A 21,718-nucleotide genomic window follows, 5' to 3' on the forward strand; every position below is an offset into this window, starting at 1 on the left:
CATGTGGTCACTTTCTAAGGTCTCTATAAAATAACCTATAAATCCAAACTAGACATATTATGGTTCATTAAAAACATGGGATTACTTTCTACAACTTTTGCATACTGACCATTTTATGAATCGTAATCTAACCTATCGAATAACTCTCAAACTTATCAACCCTCGCGACTGAATACACATGGTATTTGCTGTGTCGACTATTTTTCTAACAGATATATCTCACTCGTTACTCAACGGAATTGAACAAACTTTATATGAAAATAATCACCACCAGGCATACTACAAAAATTATTTATAGATCTAAGTCCAATTCAATATCTAAGGTACCTAGAAAATTCAATAGATTATGTCCAGCGAAACAAATACCACAAAATCATAATTATTAACTTGCTTATTTGGTTGATTCAAAGCTAGCAAAAGACTACCCAAACTTTATAAACATACTAGGAATGGTTTAAGAACATTACCTTGGTTAAGTAATAACCCCATGATAACCATAGCAATCTTTCTTATTATCTTTGATTATCAAGAACTCCGTCATTATTAGTTAATCATCATCACCATTAACTTCATCAAGCACACATCAAAACATCTCCGGCATAAACTCTCCCACCGATTCTTATCAAATTAATAGTTTTCCTTTCCTCACTCTTATTTAGTTTACACAACCCATCACCCTAATTTTCTATTTGGATTCATTCTCACAATTTCCATCATTAAACTCTCCATCCTCTTGTTCTCCGTCTCTTTACATGACTTCTTGTCTCTCTGTCAGCCCCTCTTCTATAATCACTACCAACTAGATAGTTATCTCACCCAAAATCTTATTATCTCACTTACCAGCTCTCTGCCTTCCTCTCCTTATATCTCCCTGTCTTCTCTCCAACTCCCCACCTCCACCTTCATTCACGTGAAGATGATAAGAAACCAAATTAATTTGTTTTCAATTCAATATTATTCTTCACACTTTAATTACACCATTAATATTACCACTTTGACCTAAATACTAAGGGGTGACCAATTACTAATAAGAGGTCCACTAAAAGTCAGGTCGAATTTCGGTAAACGGTCAACAACTGAGTCAACTCCGGTTGACTTTTGTCAAACTTCAACATCCAAATTTTCGAGTGCGATATCTTTTTCGTTCTGTATCCAATTTGCGCGTTCATTTCGCATAACTTTTCGATATATATCTAGCGGTACTAATTTCGTGTTTAGATCGTTGTTAGATTAATTTATATTTATTAACGTTCGTGTTAAACTAATCGAGTTATTATTGGCTAAACCGTCACTTTACTGGTCTAAGCGTTGACGATCTTGAGGGTCTTTACATTCTCCCCACCTTAAATATTTTCGTCCTCGAAAATCAAATCATCCTTCTGGTCTTCAAAAACTCCCCACCATATAGAATAATCTTATCTCTTGTCTAAGCGCAAACAACTTAAAACAAAGCACAAACCTAGATGGCTTCTATAACTAAAATTTGTGGCTCTAGGTTCAAAGACTAGTTTCTATTTCAATAAGTCACTGGTTCTAATTACGAGATAAGATATTCTATAGTAAAGTCTCTAAGTAATATTCGGGATCTATCAGTCCACTATCAGAAGCAAGTCTCCCTTCAATGCCTAGTGATACAAGAATGCAGTTGCCATGTCTAGGTGCGCGACGCCTGACAATGCCTACCTACTTAACAAGTATCACCCGAACACATCAGAATTACCAACCTCACTATTCCCCAGTGCTGGATTAACTAAGAATTAATTTATTAAGATTAGTTAATCTTTAAAATTTTATCGTACCTGGTGTAATGATGATAGATTTACTTCGTAAAATATAAATAGTTCAGAAAATTTTAAACAATTTAACCATCAAAATTTGTTCTATTTTATTTTTATTTGTCATCATTATTATTTATTTATTTTAATGAAATCGAATTTTTTCCAAATGAAAATATATTATTATAACTAAATAACTTTTAAATTCATGTACTATTTAAGGATAATTTAATGTTATATCTATTATCCAAATATTACTATTATTATTTTCAATGTATCTTATTAATGTACGAATTTATTTTCTTTTATTTATAATATTACTCTAAGCATCCGAATATTATTATCACTACTTCATGTATACTCATTTCATTTTAAAGATTTACTGGATTATTTTTACACTAAAAGTAACTACGCTACAAGATTACTAACAAGTTGAGTCTTTTTATTTTGTACACTATATCCTCATCTTTCTACGCCTAACGCCTAGTAAGTATCATATTAACTATCTAGTTTATTCACAAAACATGTATCTTTAATGTACAAAATTTTAACCGTAGCTAAGCGTTACTAATTTTCCCTAGCTATTTACTCATAATTATTTTTATTTTTATCATCAAATATCCTAATTGAAATTTTAGTTAAGTTGAGTTCAATATGATACTAATCGATAAATGCTAACCATTACTTTATTAAAATTATTATTACTTTGATTATCATCTATAATTACTATTATAGTACTTTATTATTAAAAGTTATGGTTGAACTATCATTTTAACTACTCTTACAAATATTATTAACTCTCAACAATATTGTTAATATTTATGTGATTATGAATTATCGACCCTACGTATAAGTCAAGATACTCAAATAATTTATGTGACTTTCAAAATTTAACAATAACACTAATCGTATTATTTTTCGTATTAAATTGTCTACGTGTTCATACTTTTTAGATTAATTATTCTCAAATCCTTATTAGATAAAATTATGGGTGTAGCCTACAATTTTTACTTCATTACATAAACAAAAAACCAAACAAACAAATCAATCAATCAATCAAATAAATCTTTTAGTTATTGATAGCTTTTAGTGATTAAGATTTATCTCACAACCCAACCCAGTTCTAAACTAATCTAGTTCTCTAACATGCGCTGGCTATTTCTATCTTTTTCCATATAAGATCTAATAGTGAGCTCTGATACCAACACTGTAGCACCCCCTAAGCTAGCAGCTGACTAAACCAAGAGATTAACTAAATAAAGAGGCACTAAGAATCTAAATCAAATACCTAAGCATTCAATAAGAAATATGCTACAGAACTTAACCCAAAAACTAGCCCCACTATGATATATATATACAAAACTTCTCTCAAATGATACATATTCAATAGCGAGTTGATTTACAAATGAATATAAACACAAAATAAACATAGCGGAAGCGGTCTAAATAACGAAATCAACTCCTCGAAGCTTTCGCTGCGCAACTCTGATCTGTCTCTAAAACTGTAAGTGGGAATGGGTGAACACATCATCCCTAAAAAGGGTGCCCCGTAGGAATAACAACTAGCTTTCAAGTAAACATTAATATGATTCGAGAACAATGCAGGTTATATCGAAAGTCGATAATACGCGGAAAGACAATAAAACACAAAGTAGAAACTTCTTCAAAGACATTCATAAATAACAATAAACATCCATGTATGAGATGTGTGTTGCCGCAAATATGGGAAGAGTAATATTGATGCCAATTCCACACCGAGTAGGTAATACGGCATTGTATCCCTCTAGCCATAAAATACTGTATATATAAAGGAAGAATAATATTGCGGTGTATCGCCCTAGCCATAGAATACTGATATTGTGTCGGCACACATCTCATACCACATAGAGCACACAAAGATATCCATGAATTTCACAACACAAAGATTGATTTGTAAAAAGATAATGAATACAAGAGAGTTCGTTATCGATTCCCACCTCTTTTGATGACAAGCCTCGCGCACCTCGATATCCATGATCCACTGGTTCATCCTTTGAATCGATCGTTGTTAATAACTAACTGTTAATCACATAAGCACTCTAAGAAATCATCCAAAGGTTCATATAAGACTCATATCACAATCTCATACAATTCTCTAGTTATATGCTGAGTCAAATATCTAATGGTTCTAGTTTTATTAATGATTCTATAACATGGTATTTCGTGTTCTAGGCATAAATTAATATATACTTATCCAAATGGGGTCATATTTGGTATCATCGGAATGCCCTCGAAAAACTCTACAACTTTGCAAAAGGAACCGAAAGCTAATTCAGATCATAAAGGGTCAAAAACATCAAAATACTAAATCTGGTTCTAAACCTAATCCACTGGGATAATCCGACACGGCCCACTAATCCGGTCCACTACCCATTTACTAACCCATCGGGTCAACCCACGACCCGACCCAATAACACGTTTCTATAAACCATGACCCGACTGACTCGGATGACTCACTGACTTGACTGAGTCAGTATCTGACTGGGTCATCTTCCTTGGAAAACTCAGAAAATATTCCAAGTGTTGAACCAAAAACTCAGTTCCCGTGGTCACATTTTAAGGTCTCTATAAAACAACCTATAAATCCAAACTAGAAATATTATGGTTCATTAGAAACATGGGATTACTTTCTACAACTTTTGCGTACTGACCATTTTCTAAATCGTAATCTAACCTATCGAATAACTCCCAAACTTATCAACCCTCGCGACTGAATACACATGGTATTTGCTGTGTCGACTATTTTTCTAACAGATATCTCACTCGTTGCTCAACGGGATTGAACAAACTTTACAAAAATAATTTATAGAGCTAAGTCCAATTAATTATCTAAGGTACCTAGAAAATTCAATAGATTATGTCCAGCGAAACAAATACCACATAAAATCATAATTATTAACTTGCTTATTTGGTTGATTCAAAGCTAGCAAAAGACTACCCAAACTTTATAAACATACTAGGAATGGTTTAAGAACATTACCTTGGTTAAGTAATAACCCCATGATCACCATAGAAATCTTTCTTATTATCTTTGATTATCAAGAATTCCGTCATCATTAGTTAATCATCATCACCATTAACTTCATCAAGCACACAACAAAACATCTCCGGCATAAACTCTCCCACCGATTCTTATCAAAATAATAGTTTTCCTTTCCTCACTATTATTTAGTTTACACAACTCATCACCCTAATTCTCTATTTGGATTCATTCTCACAATTTCCATCATTAAACTCTCCATCATCGTCTTGTTCTCCTTCTCGTTACATGACTTCTTGTTTCTCTGTCAACCCCTCTTCTATAAGCACTACTAACTAAATATTTATCTCACCCAAAATCTTATTATCTCACTTACCAGCTCTCTGCCTTCCTCTCCTTATATCTCCCTGTCTTATCTCCAACTCCCCACCTCCACCTTCATTCACGTGAAGATGATAAGAAACCAAATTAATTTGTTTTAAATTCAATATTATTCTTTACACTTTAATTACACCATTAATATTACCACTTTGACCTAAATATTAAGGGGTGACCAATTACTAATAAGAGGTCCACTAAAAGTCAGGTCGAATTCCGGTGAACGGTCAACGACTGAGTCAACTCAAGTTGTCTTTTGTCAAACTTCAACATCCGAATTTTCGAGTGCGATATCTTCTTCGTTCCGTATCCAATTTGCGCATTCTTGTAGTTCATTTCGCATAACTTTTCGATATATATCTAGCGGTACTAATTTCTTGTTTAGATCTTTGTTAGATTAATTTCTATTAATTAACGTTCGTGTTAAACTAATCGAGTTATTATTGGCTAAACCGTCACTTTACAGGTCTAATAGCGTTGACGATCTTGAGGGTCTTTACATTAAAATAAGGAATTTAAACAGAGAAAGTGATGATGAAGTAGGAGGGAGAGATAAACATAATCTGCTTCAATTTTTATTTCTTAAATAGTCTCGAAATTATCGCGAATTGATCTTGTTTGTCTTTGTTTCCCCAAAATACATAATACCCAATTTGAATCACAAGTAGATACAAAGAAACCCCATGATTAATAAAATAAAAAAACTCGCACAAAAATCATTCGATCCTAATTCATGTCTATAGACCATAAGCCTAACTCTCTCCATCTCATGTTCCAACGATGATTTATGATAGGTATAAGATGAATGGGTATATCCATCACAACCATTTATTTGATTGACCCTCGCAAATTAAGACACGTATTATATCTCTAGCTGGACGTTGGGAAAATATGGTAATAACTTGAATTACGTCAGAGAATTATAACGTCGTTCGGTCAACAGGTTAACTTGACACTAAACGTCTAGTTTATGTATCATCCCTTAATTTTCTAAATGTTGGGTATCAAACTAATGTACTGGTCATTTGCATGGGTACCAAACATCAAATACCCCCCAAAATACCTAATAACTAATAATCTACTGGTAAGATTGCCACAAATTGAGTTTGATAAATGATGGTGAAAATAGGTTTTTATGGTTAGGAAATAGTGGTACTGGTGATAGATTATGTTGACTGGTTTAGAGATGATGATTAGGCTGTTGATCCCAGAGGTGTTAGTTTAAAGAACAATTTTCAGAGATATTCAAAGTTTTCATCTTGATTATCATAGGAACTGTACTACCATTTCACTGTTAATTGTGCAAATGAATTTGATGAATCAAAAGGGATGGTGGTGGTCTGTGTTGGAAACAATAACACAAAATTAAAATCAGAATAACTTATCTCAAATATCTGAGTCATGGTATAGGTTTCTCTCTTTAATGTGTTTCACGACTATGCTTTTTGATTGTGCTAGCAGTCAATTCTTGTAGAAAACCCTATGGGATAAAACAACTGATAACTCTCTTGTTTGATTTCTCTACATGATGAGAAATCGAACTAACAACTATTGTTTCCAACACTAGCCTAGAACTCAAAATAGATGATAAATGTTATGTATTCATCTTCTCCAAAAACTGGTCTTTTATAACTCAAACGAAATCAATGTGGTTTATTGAGAATAAATTTCGCAATAAGTGCCTGCTGATAATCCTCGATAACAGTCATAAAACAACAAAAATATAATCACCACAATTAATAGAATTAATTTGAGAATATTAAGTTGAAAAGTTGTTTTGGAAACCAAGAGTTAAATATGCATAAAATTAATTTTTGAATCATCAGACCTCCCAAGACCTCTCCCAGGATAGTGTAATGTAATATAATAGTACATATACCCAAGTCCATAGTGTGAGAGTACCATCACATTATTTCTCTAAGTTTGATATAATATTACAAAACTATGTTTTTAAATATATATCCCAACAATCTCAATCAAAATAATGGAAAAAACTGAAATGAAAAAGTGATATATTTTTATGATGTAATTTTTATAACATTTCGGTAAATTGATCAATAACCAGATGAATTAGTTGTGATGGGTTAAATACTTTTTTCCAACATATCTGCTGACAATTAGTTAATTGAATAATTGAAATAATTTTTAATATTTATTATATAGGTAACGACCTGTCATGTCAACGGTTCGACTTGACCATAAGATTTTTGAATAAAGTTTATGGATATTGGATGAGCAGTCTGAAAGATAAATTATTTCTTAATTATTTAAAATTCTTACATCATTTTGAGTCACTTTGGACTAAACTATAAGTATTTAGAATAAATTGTAAATCAGGTAGGCTATTTGTGTATATTCCATATTTCAAATAAATAAAGGACTAATTTGTACCTAGTTGAATCAGTCAGGACAAAGTAGTATATTTGGATGAGAATTTGGACTAAACCGTGTGTTTCCTGATTTCATACTAGTAAAACAAAAAACACTTAAAAGATAACGGGAACATGCATTGAACACACACCTAAGACCCCAGTGATTTATACTGCCAAAAAAAAATAAAAATTGGTATAGTATTATTAATAGTATTGGATTAATGTTCTTGATAATCAGATGAATATCTTTCCAATTAATGCCAAGGGATTCTGTCAATATTTTGCTTATTGATTATGTTTATCAATGTTATAAATATGGGTCTCACACTATTACAAATGTACATCTAGTACTCACCTCGACGAAGAAAAATAAAAATACATCATTTACTTTGTTTGTGATGGCCACTTCTGATTTCAAGCGTTCGAGTCTTGTTTTCCTTCTTCTTACGGCTCTATTTTTCCTCGGCCAAGGTACTTTTTAATGATCAAAATGAATTGGTCTGATTATTTTTTGAAAAATGATATTGTAATAGTATAATTATTCTCATTATCGAAAGTAAGAAATGACCTTTGTATGTTTTTCCTCTTATATAGCTAGCAGAGACATATCAGACTTAGGAGAGGAAATTGCTTTAGGGAGCAGCAATATTTACTTTTCAGGATGTCGCCCAAGAACATGTGAAGGAATAGGAAAATGTTGGTGTTGCGTTTACGAAAAAGACATGTACCATGGATGTGCCAAGGAGAAGGATGGGTGTATATCTAGATGCCATAAACCACCACAAAGACCTTAATCATTAAAAATTAGCAATACTTATTTCTATCAAAGTTTAATGGCAGTAATGTATCCTTACTCGTCATCCATATTAGATAGCATGTAATACATCTCAATGTTATCAATAAAAGGGAAAATTTCCTTAAGAAGTTGTAATGATTTTCGAATAAACGATCTATGTTATGATTTTTCCTAGCTATAAGAACAGTATTCCTAGTGACAAAATTTAAAACAACCAACTTTACCAATAGCTTTTTTTTTTTCCATTTTCCTCATTTCAGGGGCTTGTGAATTGAGATTTCTAGATACTCCTAAAGGGATATATAATGTCTTGATAAAAGAAGATCTAGATATTTTTTTTAAGGTTATAAAAATCCGGGCTATTGAATAGAGATATTAAGAAAATCCCTAGAATCATATTTTATTTGATACATATTTTCATAAAAATTTTGGAATCCTATATGTTAATGGATGTAAACTTTGAAATCAAATATATGAGGAGATTTTGAATGACTTTTTAATTCAGACTTCAACTAAATCCTTCCAAACTAGGTGATACTATGAGAGGCTTCATTTCTAGTTTTTTTTCGTTTTTTTTTATTTACTAATAAAATAAAATATCCTTTAAAATAATGAGGAAAAAAATAAGTGATGTTTGTGACTTCCCAAAACATATAAAACTTTATTATCGTTTAATTTTGCAAGAATTTACAATCATATCAATAAGAAAAATAAATGATTTTTAGTCGTCTTTCTAATGATCAAAAAATCTTTTTATTTTTTGATGGTATATTTATATGAAAGAAAAAAAATAACTTTAATTATGTTTCGATGGTAAAAAGTATCTGGTTTTTATTAGTTGATCAATATCGTTGCTACAATTATTATGCGAAACTTTTCTGTAAATATATGAGATTTTTCTCTACAAGTCTTTCATGAAATTTACCAATTGTCTCTCGATGTTTGTTTTCCTGAAATCCTTCTTTTCTTTCTTTGTTTCTAAAATATTTATTTCTCTCTTAAAGTTCACGAACTTACAAAAACTCTCTTAAATTCTCTCAAGGTACTAGTCTTTCAAAATTTCTACGAATCTTAATAGGCTAATCCATGGAAGATTTGCTTAGACTTCCAATGAAAATTCACAGTATATGTGGGACTAATTTAGGTTAGATAAAATGCAATTGGTTATTTTAGTTGATTGTATTTTTCCTGTAAAATTTAATTTTAGTTTCTATGGATATGGTAAATTAGTTCATTTTTCTTTTATGCACACTCTTTCGGTGATTTGTTATAGCTTGAAGGGCATTTGTTATTGTCATTTGTCTTTTCTCTTCAAATGGCGGAATAGGAATTCAGACATCGTCTTCTAAAATCTCATTTGATTTTTATGTGAATATATCGTTGTTTTTTTTGTACTTGTAATACTTGATGTTTGTGTTATTTTTTTCATGTTTTTCATCTCTGATATATTAGATAAACGCTGTGGAACTAATAAATTTACTCCTAAATTTTTCTAAATGGTCACCTGCCTACTTTAACATAAAATGCATCTATTTCCTACATATCATTGTTACGGGTACTTATTTATTTATTTTTTGATGGGATGCCTGTCAGAGGAGACAAGCCAAAGCAACAATTAGAAAAGAAAAAAGAGGAAAACTATAAACTAGATAGAGTCTGCATTGATCAGAGAGGATGTGCAACAAAGTTTGCATCTTTGTTAATAAATACGTAGTTGTCGGTTGATTTTTAAAAATTGTCATAATTTCAAGGATGAGCTGAGCCATCCTCCAAGGGATTCGATAAGGTAGCCCGGTAAACGCCTGAACAATAGCTTAAGGTTCCCCTTCCAAGTTTTTTTTTCTTTTTTTGATCGGTCAATAAGAAAATTTATCGAAAAGAGGAACTTAAAAGGAGTACCTCAACCCAATGAGTACAACCAAACAAAAAGGGAAACCAAAAGGGGATTCCATAACCAAAAACAAACAAAAGCCACAAAAATTACGGATGCCTATATAAGGAATCACATAAATAAATCAACATATTTGGCGTAAGCCCTAACATCCTTGTGTTCCTTTCGGTATAAAAGAAAGCTTGTAGTTTGACGTCTCTAATGAGGCTTGCCAAAGTTTTCTTTTTTTCATCGAAGGTTCTTGCATTTCTCTCTTTCCATATGCACTACCATATAGAAACCGGGATATTATTCCATATTATACTAAGCCTTTCATCTACCGAATTACACTTCCGAGCCTTCATTGATGTAGCAACACTAGGATCATATGTCCACTGAAAGTGACATCCTTCAACAAAAAAATCCCATATTCTCCGAATTCCCCAACATTCATAGAACAAATGCAAGATCGATTCATTATCTTTCTCACAAAAATGACATTCACTAGTGACATCCATACATCTTCTTAAAAGTTTCTCCACCTTCATAATCCGATCATGAGAAAGAAGCCAAAGAAAGAAATTGATTTGGTACGGGTATTCACGGCTCTAAACAATATTGGTTGGATAATCCGGCTCACCTTGATCCCCTTCTTCTCGAATTCCATCCTTAACCATATGTTGACCATGTTCACTTCTAACCCATATTTGGGTATCCATCACACCTTGTTTGAATAGATATAGAAGAAATAAGGTTAGATATATCTAAGACTACATTTGAAATATTTTGAGAGTATGTTTGTCTAGACATAAATTTCCATCTTACGCCACCTTCCGTAACTTCATACATATTAGCCACCACAAACTATTTTGTTTTTGAAGATCCACAACCCAAAGGAAACGCATCACACAATTTTCCGTCACCAATCCAAACATCTTCCCAGAATTTAGTTTCATTTCCCCGCCAATTTTGAATCTTATATTTTTATTGAAATCTTCAACCTCTTTGTAAATATTAACCATGAACTACCGCATTTTGAACCTTTGGGTTGTAAATTTTCCCACCGGTGGACGTTTCACCACATTTCCCAACCATAGTCTTTTTCCACAAAGCATATTTTTCTAATCCAAAACGCCACCACCATTTTTTTAGCAAAGCCGAATTCACTTGCTTAGTCCTCCTAAAACCTAGACCACCTTTCTATGTTGACCATTTTCCACTTGACATTATGAACCCTTTTCTTGTTAGAATTGTCATCCCATAAGAAATCTCTCACAACTTTATCAATTTTCTTCGACACGGAGCAAGGAGCTAGAATAATAGAGAGGTAATAAATTGGTAGGTTAGCCAAAACACCTTTGATGAGAGTTGACTTACCTCCTCTACAAAGAGTTTTTCCGTTCCAATAAGTAATTCTTTTAGCACAAGTTTCGAGAATTTTTTCCCATTTTTGTAAATCTCCTACTTGTCTCTCAAGGGAATATCAAGATAAACACAAGGAAAAGTAGCATTCTTGCAACCCAACATGCTAGCAAAGTTTTCAATTCCCTCTTCAAGCGCGACCCCAAATAAACTAGTCTTCAAGAAATTTATCTTCAAACCCGAAATCAACTATTCCCCTTGGAAGATAATCTGGGAAAAAAAATAATCTGGGAAAACCTCATTATAGAGAAAGTATTTTCTTCCAGCAGAAAATTATTCTCTTCTGCAATGTCTTGGGAAACATGAGACAAGGTCATTGTTTCACTGCATAAGTGGTTACCTTGCAAATCTCTCATAGCGACATCACAAGTGTCCATAACATCGATGTATTCAGCATCGACGTTAATCTTGATCATTCCAGCAGGTGAAGGTTACCACAGGGACACTATAGTTTGACTACCTATTTTATTAGACCTTATAGTCATCTCAATATTATTGTCTTCTTCATAGTAATAAAAGTTGATAAACCAGAATAATACATTTCGAATAATAGCTTCAATTTTTGTATTTTTCTTCTCATAAATAGGATTATTGCGGCCTTGCATATTACTCCCAAAGTCCCAGTATACAAGCACCCGTGAAGAATGCAATTAGAAGCCATCTTTACAAAGAAGATATCAATTCAGGCATCTCAATTAATTAACATTACTACAGGTATTTTATTGTCATCAGTAGTCGAAATTATTCAAAAACGTTTGTTTTACAGAGAATCTAAAACTCCATTGTGAACACATAAATCACGAGGGCTAATACGTGTTCACAAACAATGTTCGCACATTCTAAAAACTCTTGAATTAAATGGCACATGCATAAAATAGATGATACTATCGGTTCATCGACTCAAAGCCCTCGGGCTTATCACTGCCTAGTCGAATAATATCAGGAAAATGATCGTATGAAGAGTAAGACTACCAATACGAACATAAATACGAATCATAAGGGATATGCGATGAATATAAAAGTGCTGAAATATAAATAAGATGGAGATTTACGTGGTTCGGCACTAAGGCCTACATCCACGGGGTTGGTGTTTCACTATGTATTGAATGTTTACAAAAACGAATGAATTTTTAATATACATTAGTCTGCGGAAGCAGGGGAGTTACTTAGTCTTTTTATTTCTCTCTCTTATGTTCTCTTCTAAGGATTATGGATTGGCCGACCCCTTTTCTCTTGGTGGAGAGGGGTATTTATAGGGTTGAAACGTGGGTCCTACTTCTGAGAAGCCGTTGTAATCTTATCTTCTTGTGCTTTGTGTCCATCACGGAGAGGTCTTCGTCCTTTACAATGCCCCCTGCGTTCCATGCTTGATCACGAAGGGTTGTCCTCGTTCGTCTTATGGGTTGATTGACACGTACACTGCTCAGAGTTTTTAATGCGGGTAGTTGAGACGTTTGCTCGTGTCATACAAGTGTCTTCTGCCCCTGTCACATCCGTGTCAGTCATATTTTTCCTCGCCGTTGATCTTGGCTCTTTCTGGGGATAAGAGAAAGTAGATCTTTGGGAGCTATTTGGTGCTCCGCAGTAACATCATACTTCGGTACACCTTAATTTTCTACCATCGAATTATCTGGACGAAGATCTGATGCTGATGGGACATGCTTCTTGGTTGTAAGCGTGTCTCATCATGTTTTGATGACTTGATTCGCATGCCTTCCACGTGTTTCTTCATCACGTGGCTGATGGTTAAATATGTACACACATCCATAACAATGGCTCTTAAGTTTTCTATTAGATGTTAGACTTACCAGTGGAGTTTTCTTTGGGGTCATATGTATGTTATCAATCAAGATTTCATGTTCTTCTTTTGAAGATATGTTTGTGACTTCAAGGCACCGTAACTTGGCGGTTTAAACAAGTCGCACAGTGGGGTTTTAATTAAGGCCCACACAACTTGGGTCTATCATCAATTTGTTTCTACAGTAGGTTGCAATTATTCAGAAGGTAGGATGTATTTAGTCACTGCCCTTCAGAATGGCGTACCTGTGGAAAAAATAAGTTATGATTCTGAAAACAGCAAATAGAAGAAAGAAAGGGATATTAATATATATGTAGCCAAAGAAATCAGATAGGATGAGTATGACTTACCAGTAAATAAGTGATGGGTACGGTCACTTCCTTGAAATGAGACTTAAACGCATGCCTAGAACAGATGATTATTAGTCACGCTTACAGAGCGGCTTCATTGCTTACTTACCAATAAGATGCAAAATTTGTCGTACAATGAGCATATGTAGCTCCAATTAATGTTTATGCTGATTCTTAGGTTTCTTTTCATAGATACAGGTTATAGATGTCCTAGAAGGATTCATTGATATACAGATGCAGCGCATTAGGTCTCTGAAGTAATACCAGTTTTTATATTACGATCAAGATTTTTTTTTTTTTTTTTTTTATTAATTGAAAGGAAAAATCATTACAAAGTTTAAACCAAAAGAAAAACAAAATTACAAAGCCCAAATGCCCAGGCCCAAGTTTTCCTTAACTATGCAAATCTGTAATAAACAGTGCCAGGCATTTCTATGCGTTTTAAAAACAAAGGTCTTCCCGTGTGCAGAACTATCTCTCCTGCATTCAATTCTGCACCCTTTTCAGCCAAAGAATCTGCAGAAAAATTAATTTCACGATAGCAGTAAGGGTGCATAGGAACCGAGCCGGACCGCCGGACCGCGCCGGAACCGTACCTGATTTTGGACCGAAGCGAGGAACGGGATACAGGTACCGGTCCAAAAAATAGGAACCGGGGTATGGGGATACAGGTAGACGGTCCACTACAAGTACCGTGCCGTACCGGACATAAAGTACCGAATATTAAGAGCCGTTAGATTTAGGGGATCATAAATTAGTAATAGCCGTTAGATTAGAGGGGGTATATAAGCCAACATAACAGAGCTAGGGTTTCTCTTATCAGTTTCCTTTTTTTTTTGTCCGTCTCCTCTCTCTGAGAAGGAGAAGAAGTGAAGAACCCATTACTAAATCCATCTTCTTTGTTTCAAATATTCAATCATCTCTTAATTTCTCACTCTTAGAAATCAGGTTCGTCATTTCTTTTGATTTGTTTCATCTTTTTTGTTTAATTTTTTTTTAATTTTTTTATGCCTGTGATTGACGGATTTTTTTCTGCTGTATCATTGTGTCAAGATTCAAGACTTCAACTCCACGATCTTCATTACACCACCTCTTTATTTTTATTTTTGACTAATGGGTTCATTAAATCTCGATTTCGTAAGATGCAATCTAGATTTGTAGTTTCCAGATCTAATGAAATGAAAAAAAAAATTAGTTGATGTTATTTTTGTCTATCCTGAAAGTTTCTATTGATCTGATGACATGAATGAATTACCAGTGTTATCATTTTGAAACCCTAAAGCCCTATTTTTCCTTTATTATGAATCATTGCTTCTCACTGGATAATTGAATCTGCTTTCAGAAATTTCTTAATTGAATTTGTGTTTTCTGAAATGCTAGTATCATTTTGATTACATATGTATCTAGTGTTATAGACTGAATTTGTTGCTGGCTTTAATAGGATGTTCTGCTTAGCAATAACGATGTGCATGTGCTTCTCCTTCACTGGAAAAACTCGTTGAGATCCGGTCTTACAAGGTAAGGCTCTCTTTTTTATGCCAATTGTTTTGTTGATTTGGTTCAAGTTAAAAATCTTGGTAACATCTAGTTTCAACAGACAATGGGTACCAATTAGATTTTGGATTTATAGATTCAGCTTGGTGTTTTGAGTGCATGTTGTTTGTGTTCTTTAGATTTTTTTCCAGCAATGATTCATGTTTGAATTGTGTTTATATTGTTTGTCAGTGACCAATCATTCATGGATGCATCAAGTCCAGCTAGGGATCGGAACATAATATGGCGTTATTTCACTAGGAGAAATGTTGCAGAAGCCACTTGCAATTACTGTGGAAGAATATATAGGGCTCACAACTGCATAAATGGAACAACAGCATTGTGGAAGCACTTTAAGAGATGCCCCCACAGATCTCGCATAATTAATGCTTAGTACTAGGCTTATATGCTTAGACTTAGTTCTATCCAGGGACCTTCCAAAGCAGTGTAAGTCAACCAGGGGAAGGGCCAAGTCGTATGAAAGAGTTGATGTCAAGGAGTAAGAGGTTCAAGAGCATCCCAAATGATGACATGGGAAAAAAAGAGTTGGATAGATATTTCATTGACAAGTATGAAGAAGGTGAAGGAGAAGATGATGATGAGGAGTTTGACTTATTGAGTTGGTGGAATACCAACTGTACAAAGTATAAGATACTTTGACATATGGTTAAAGACATATTAGCCATTCTTGTGTCTTCAGTTGCCTCTGAGTCTGCTTTTAGCACATGAAAGCGAGTCTTAAGTCCTTGTAGAAGCTCTTTATCTACAAGGACAGTTGAGGCATTGCTTTGCACACAAAGCTGGCTAAGGAAGGCAATACAACTTGATCTTCTATCTGATTACACACCAGATGATGATGTTGAACTTGAAGAAGATAACATAAAATTGTACAAACATATACATTGTTGATATACATATTACATTGTTACTTGTGTTTGGAAGTAATAGATATAGACTAATAGTTACTAACTGCTATTATTTGTTTTTGCAGCGTTACTTGGTCCTATCAACACTGATGTCACCACAAGTGCTGCTGACATGGATTAGAAGATCAAGATTCAAGACTACTCCAGCACTGCTAGTTGTTCTTTTTTCATATTTTATCATTTTCAAGACTTAGTATGTGTGTTTATGGCTACTGCCTACTGCTACTGGTTCTTTTTTCAGATTTTCAAGACTTTAATATGTGTGTTTGTCAGTTTGTGTGCTACTGCCTACTGCTACTTGTTTTTTCAGATTTTCAAGACTTTGTTTGTTTGGTTTGCAAGTAATATTTCTACTTATTAGTTGGTGCTTTGTTTTTTGATTGAGATATTACTTAATATATTGAAAAACAGGTACTTATGTTGTGAGAGAAAAAGACAAATTTCTGTATGGAAAAGTACCGACTGGTACCGGAACCGTACCTGGTACCGGACGTGTACCGAATAGTACCGGAACCGAGGTACAAGGTACATGTACCGGTCCAAAATTTTGGAACCGAGGCTAGGGAGGTACAGGTACTTGGTCTCTTCAAGAACCGAGCCGAACCGTACCGTATGTACCCTTAGATAGCAGTGTTCAAAAATTAGATCTTCGATTTGCCTTGTAGCATTTCTCCATCTTGTTTTTATGAACCAAGGAACCATTCATGTGCTAAACTCATTGATAACCGACTTAGAGTCAGACCTGATGATTAATCTTGTAGCATTTAAGAGTATAGCCCATGTGAGTTATTCTCTTAAATGTGAGTTGAAGAGATTACGATCAAGATTCAAAGTCAAAAGTTATGCATTATCATGTGAGTTGTAAATACTGGCTAAAATTCCTCCGGCTCTTTCAGGGAAGGGAAATATTCAAGTTCATAGTGGTTCATCTACATATGTTAGATTGTGCTTATACTTTAACAAGCATCAGATTAAAACATGTCATAGAAAATGTTTGGAGATTAGACAAGTTAAGTATAGAAGAGTTACAGCCTTACAGGACACTTGAACCAACGAAGAAATTCATTTAGCAACCTTGGAAATGCGAGACTCAACTTTCACAGATAAATATTAAAGCAGATGCACATTCAAGAGATGTCACCTTTAGTGTTTAATCAGAAATAAGTTTATTCATGGATTAATTATTATGCCTCAAGTTTCATTTCAGAATAAAAAACAACATTACCAGATGAGTCACAGGACATGTTATGCCCAAATGAGCTAAATGACAATCGCATGAATCGAGAATAATTCTCAAAAAGCCTCGAGAATGCTATGCAGTGGGCCTATTAACTAGTCAAAGTTAAGTAATGAGGTAAAAGATTCTAAGTGAGCTCATTTATTGGTATCAAAATTAATATTTCACAAACCAAAAATAACTAATAGGCTTTAACTCACAAATGCATATAAGCATAGGGTCTTAGTAATTCAAACTCAGATGGGGATATAAGCAAAGTAAAGAATGCTAATCTTTCAAAATTCAAATAAGCCAGATGTTGTAGTTTAATATCAGGTCTTTCATTGTGGATCAGCCTTTTATCATCAACATCAAAGTTCAACTGAACATGCACATATCATGGAGCTAAGGTAGCAGTTGTTCTGGTCTAGAAACCGGTTTTCTAAGGAATGTTCTTCATTCTTTGAGCGTAAGAGGTACATGCATAGACAGATAATGGTCAAAGTGGCTATAGGACAAATGAAATCCGAAGTAGCTACATAATAGTTTCAAGAAATTGAGATTATTAATTACAAATATTCAGCAATCACAGATAACAATCAAAGTTAATTCCTAAGTTGTCATTAACAACCAGTGCATGGTTTGTATTCAAGGGGTATATATCCTTGGTCTAAATAAAAATACCAGAAACCATCTCATGAAACTGCATGTGACAGACTTGACTACTGGAGGTCCATAATTTACCAATCTATTATCTCAGACAACATATACAGGGACGAATATTACTAAGTAGTTATACCTGTCCAGTTAACATTTCATACAAGAGTACCCTGACGCTCCACCAATCTGCATCTTTCTTGTGCCCCTTAGACTGCAAGATTCTTGAACCATGTATCCTGTTGTTCCACACATTAAATTTGGTTGGCTTGATTCATCGATTTCTTTTGCCATTCCAAAGTCAGTTAGCAGAACCTGTATGACAGGATTAGGATTAAGAACAAGATGTACTAATTCTAAAAAGTATGTGAGCAAATACACAAAAGTAGAGCATTTTGAACAGATACTATGCATGCACCAAAAACACGATACAATGTATCTGAGCACGACCTTACATGCCCATTGCTGTCCCTAAGGATATTTTCAGGTTTAAAATTCCGGTGCACGATTCACATCTCGTGGAGATGTGAAACAGCTGACAATATCTAGGCAGTATAAACCCTTGGTTGATCCTTACTACCGAAGACATCCCTAAAGCCAGTATCAAAGATAATAGCTAGTGCTGCAAATGGTCCAACATAATAATATACCTTAAAATTCCCTGCCGATACAGATGAAAGAAGCGACACCATTCATTTATAAAATCCAGGATCAGGTACAGTTTAGACTTTATCTGTGATATATATTTAATCCTTCAGTCCAAAATCCAACAGATGATACCTGTATAAAGTAGAATTTGATGTTGTTTAATGTTTTAGATAGACATTTCAAAATTGTAAGTTGAATTTCTTCCTTCTGAGCACATGGATGTTCAACATCAAACATCTTCCAAAGCAAACCCCAAAGCAAATATCCAGTAGTGTTACGCATACGGTCCTCATACTAAGATTTTGCAAGTTAACCTTCATCAGAATCAATATCCAGTACCAAACAAACATACAACTCCTGTAAAATAAACAAACTTACTTCAGTATTCCATTCCAGAAACACAACCAATTAATGAAAATTTCAACTTACCTTACTTTTGTAAGGCGGATAGCATATGGCTGGACCAACTCTTTCTCTCGTTATTCTTCCACTTAGATCCTGAAATTGATCTAACAACAGCTCCTCTAAAGAATGACCCAAACTGCGATCAACAGAAAACAAAAATGCTCATCAAAATGCAAACAATTCAGAGATCAATGAAAAACAACTAAACAGGAGACATCCAATTCAGTCTGCTATCTGGTGTTAAAACACACTACTTTACCAGCGAAACCACTGCATCACCTCTCCAATAACTCATCTTGAAATTGCATATAAAAAAGTAAATTCAAAATTTTACTATACCCCTCTAATATAGCAGGAGAAATTTGGTCTTTGATTCAGATATAAAAAAGTAGCAGTATTCAAAAAATTTCTTATACCCCCAGCTGTTTTTTTTTTTTTTTTTGCTTTCTTTCAGATATGTGGACCTCTCCAACTTTACCTCCACCAAGGGAAATTTAGATGGGAATATTGCCGACGAGCAGTTTTGTCCGATCTATAGGTATTCTACGTCTAAATTCCGATAGACTGAGGTAAGAACATAATCATTTTTTATCTCTTTGAGTTTATGAAAATCTTAAACTGGATTACTGATAATGGCCAATAAAGACTGTGTTTACGTAAAATGTCCAGGGTGGTCATACTTGACACTTAGTAGGCAGTTGAATTCTTTGATGCGATTCCGAACGGCATATAATCACCATGCAACCTCATGGCACAGTAATAACCATCTTAATACAATTCCTTCAGTGAAAGAAGACATCACATCAACAGTGAAAGACAGAAGTGGATGTAGGTCAGCTGTTCTTCTTCCACTCCCACCCACTAAACCTTTGCTAAACAAGGGACGTGGTTAACACGAACCTTCATCCCTGCTAACGCCCAATTGGAGTTAATACAGATACCCCACTCTAACAAATATTCTTACTAATTAAGCGCATGAACCATTTCAAGAAATGAACTCTTTTGATTTCATTTTTTTCTTTTCTTTAGAGAGTTTTTGTGTTGGAGGGGTATGCAATGCATGTGCTCTCACCAAGCACCTCCTCCTCCACATTTCACCATTCTTTTTAAGTTTTGAGCATCTTCAGAGATATCTCTACTTTAGACTGCTGTTATAGGAAACTTTCTCAAAACAAATCAACTCTTCAAATAAATCTCGAATCACACCATAGAACTTCAGTAGCATATCGAACTTTCAAACTCCACTTTGTAATCAGAATATGAAATTACTCTAGAGTCTTTTTTCAGGATCAACCGGGCTAAACGCAAGAATACGGTGTGCGCGAAAGAGAAAACCGGGGGGAGAAGAAGAAGAAGAAGAAAATTACTATCTTAATCCCGAGGCTAAAAGCAAGAATACGGTATGGACATAATTAGCTTAATCCCGAGGATTTTCAGATGATCTTCAGGGTTCCGCACTGGCTGTCTTGGTCTTTGCGCAAGATGTTGACAAATACGTGGCTTTCAGGTTACCATCATAGCCTCTTCTTCTGTTTTTCTTAAACAAGAAAATTACTTCAATTGATGATATGTCTGATTGAATAGACTCTGCATGCCTTTGTGAATTCTTAGTATACCAATCTTTATTTCAGTTCAATCCTACATAGTGTTTGGTTATAAGACATGAGCTGTATTGTTAGTATTTCCAATTTCCATGATTCAATTCAAGCAAATAACTGTTATGTCCTATGAGATTATTGTGAATCCACAAAGTAATTTTCACTTGCAATATCAGCTATATTTACAATCTCTTCTTTCAATTTGTACAATCTCAAAAATTAGTGAGCATATAGCTTTTCATATGTGCCGAAATCCAATAGCTATAATTTTAGTATGTTCATGTTTGCATTATGTAACCATGAAATTCAATGTGACAGCTTTTTGATGGTAATAATGAGCTTATTGACCCCCTGGAGTCTTATGTTCGCGATTGCACAAGTGTATGATCTTGCTGGATTCCAGCTTCTTCAACCTAGAATAATCAAGATAGGCATCATTATTGGAGACGCGGTGAGAAACTGAATTCTGTAAAATAAAAAAACTAATTGCACTAAGAATCGTTTACTGACTAAACTAATTGCAGGTTCTCTCTTTTCTCGCTCTAGCAGCCGCCTCCTCAGCTGCGGCCGTGATCAGCTTCTTACCAGACTTGAAGGGATCCAGCAGATATCAGCTCGCAGCCACATTGGCGTTTTTCACCTGGATCATGACGGCTTCTTCAGCTCTCCTAAACTTCTGGCTATATCACTCAGTTTGAATCATTCCTTGAAGCATGGTTCGGGAACAAACTTAAAACCAGAAAATAAAAAAAAATATCTTGAAGCATATCTTGAAACTCAATTTGAATCATATCTTGAAGCATGTTTAAAAATTTCTTGACAGATGGTATGAGTCACCTCATGCGGTGATAACCATTGCTTAACTCATGTGCTGTGCTGTGACAGATGACATGAATTACCTCGAACAGTAATTATTATCTCTTGTCTCACAGGTTGTAGAGTTATCAGATGGTAT

General features: G+C 34.2%; 2 long non-coding RNA genes across 2 annotated transcripts; both read left to right on the forward strand.

Annotated features, from left to right (window-relative positions):
• The first annotated feature begins 7,890 nt into the window (after nt 1-7,890).
• On the forward strand, nt 7,891-8,516 carry LOC113328772. Its single transcript, XR_003349547.1, has 2 exons — nt 7,891-8,015; nt 8,139-8,516. It is a non-coding gene; the product is annotated as an uncharacterized LOC113328772 (long non-coding RNA).
• Nucleotides 8,517-20,614: 12,098 nt separating this feature from the next.
• LOC113328756 lies at nt 20,615-21,429 on the forward strand. Its single transcript, XR_003349539.1, has 3 exons — nt 20,615-20,672; nt 21,082-21,214; nt 21,288-21,429. It is a non-coding gene; the product is annotated as an uncharacterized LOC113328756 (long non-coding RNA).
• Nucleotides 21,430-21,718: the final 289 nt, after the last annotated feature.

Source organism: Papaver somniferum, unplaced genomic scaffold, assembly GCF_003573695.1.
Source record: "Papaver somniferum cultivar HN1 unplaced genomic scaffold, ASM357369v1 unplaced-scaffold_114, whole genome shotgun sequence".
NCBI lineage: Eukaryota > Viridiplantae > Streptophyta > Magnoliopsida > Ranunculales > Papaveraceae > Papaver > Papaver somniferum.